Source organism: Nannospalax galili, unplaced genomic scaffold (genome assembly GCF_000622305.1).
Source record: "Nannospalax galili isolate Female #2095 unplaced genomic scaffold, S.galili_v1.0 scaffold442, whole genome shotgun sequence".
NCBI lineage: Eukaryota > Metazoa > Chordata > Mammalia > Rodentia > Spalacidae > Nannospalax > Nannospalax galili.
Window position 1 is genome coordinate 183,448 of NW_008348806.1, and position 2,201 is coordinate 185,648.

Genomic DNA, 2,201 nt, shown 5'->3' on the forward strand with positions numbered 1-2,201 from the left:
AAAGCCACTGGATCTGTGCTCTTGTTGTCTGGGATTTATTTTTTAATCAAGAGGTTAAAGCTAAAATAGAAACGACAAACGGAGAGAATTTGGTGTACATTGTGTAGCACGAGTGAGGAGGGAAGAAAATGGTTTCATTACTGGTTCAGGAGGAAGGAGTTGCAGGAGCTGTCCATCACCAGACATCTGTGGGCCTGGCTCTGAAGCGAGTGTCTGTGCTTAAGAGCTCCCGATTAGGGTGCAGCTCAGAGTAGTGAGTCTATCGACACTAGCTGAATTCTGAAACGTGAATTCAAAACCAAGATCTGGGGATTAAATATTCTGCATATTGAAATATTTTAGAGCAGAATTTAAAATATAGGTGAAAATAAGGGTTAAATTGTATTTAGTGTATGAGTGCTTCACCTGCAGGTATGCACCTGCACCGGGTGCCTGCAGTGCCTGAGGAGGCCAGAAAAAGGCATCATGTCCCCTGCACTGGAGTTACAGATGGCTGTTAGCTATCACGTGGGTGCTGGGAACCGAACCCAGGTCCTCTGCTCTTAACCACTGAGCCATGTCTCCAGGCCTAGGTTTAACCTTTTAAATGTGAAGACATAGTCCTTGCATTTTAATCTCTTTATAGTTTATTGGTTAATCAGAGATGAAGTTTGTGAATTCAAATGAAATTGAGTAGCTCTCTTTAAAAAAAGAAAGAAAAAATTCCCTAAGCTGACCATGCACCTATCATTTAGAAATTGTCTTTAAGGGGGTTAGAGGGATAGCTAAGCCTATACAGTGCTTGCCTTGCAAGCACAAGGACAGGTCAGTCCCCAAAACCTACGTGTAAATGCCCAATGTGGTGCTGTGGGCTTATGATCCCAACACTGGGGAGGCAGAGACAGGAGGATCCTCGGGGCTTGCTGCCAGTCAGTTTAGCTGAATTGGTGAGCTCCAAGCCAATGACAAGCCCTGTCTCAAAGAAGGTGAACAGCTTTCCTGGGGAGTAAACAAAAGGTGGTGTCTCAGGCGTGAACATGTGTGAACACATGCACACACACTCATTTAAAAAATTAAATTTTAATATGGGAGACTGCATGTTATTCACCTTTCTGTCACTAGATGGGAGTATTGTTTCAGTCCAACTCAATGCAGACTTGCTGACCAAAGTGTCAACAGGAATCCAACTATCAGATCTTCAGAGTTACTTGTTTACAAGGTAGGTTTACAAAGTGGGTAACTCAGGATGAAGTAAAATACTGAAGGACAGGGTTACACAAAGGTCTGAGCTACAGCACTATTCTGGGGGACAGACTGCCCATCTTTTACTGTGTTCTCAGGAAGCACAGCTGTCAGGCCAGCAGAGAGCACGGGAGGTTAGGGTTTTAGGGCCTGGGGAGACAGTGCGGTGGGTAGAGCGCACGGTTTAGATCCACAGAACCCACGTAAAAGCCTGGTTACAACACAGGTTTGCAACCCCGGTACAGCGGTAGGGAGGGAGAAGACAGGCGGACTCTGGGCGTTTGCTGATCCTTGTCTGAGAAAGAAAGGTGGAGGGTGATAGAGTAGAAAACACCTGACTTTAAAATGCGCCTCATGTACACGCACGTGCACATACACACACGACACCGGAGAGTTTTAAAGAAGTCAGATATTCATGAATAAACAATTTTATGTAACTAGAGAGACATCAGCATTTCTTTCTTGAGTTATGAAATGTTTAGCAATTTTGAAAGATACCATTACGCCAGTTTCATAGTTGAAAATTTAAAGCTGTTGTTTATTTTCAGGCATGTGCGTCGATGGTCATATCTTAGAATAACATCGACTGCATTATACTTTTAAACTAACGTTATCCCAGAAAATACTTTCCCAGTGTGAGTTTGGGATTAATTCCAATGAAATGAAACGATAGTTCGGGGAGGGCTTTAAAGACAAGCCACTGTGCGTGTATAAACATTCCCGAAGAAAACGGGGAAGCGCAGAACCTTTTCGGTGACCGCGGGTGTGACTTAGTGTTACGGCTCACGAAACGTGCGTTTCGTCCTCGCATTTCGCACCGTAAGCACCGTGGAACCTCGTGGTCACGGTGCTGAAAATACGTGACTCGGGTCCCGGCGGGCGGAGCGCCCGGGTCGGAGGCAGCGCAGCCCACGTGCGTCCGCGCTCCGCCTCCTCCCACCCGCTCGGCCCCGCCCGCAGCGCCGCCCCCCCGGGCTCCC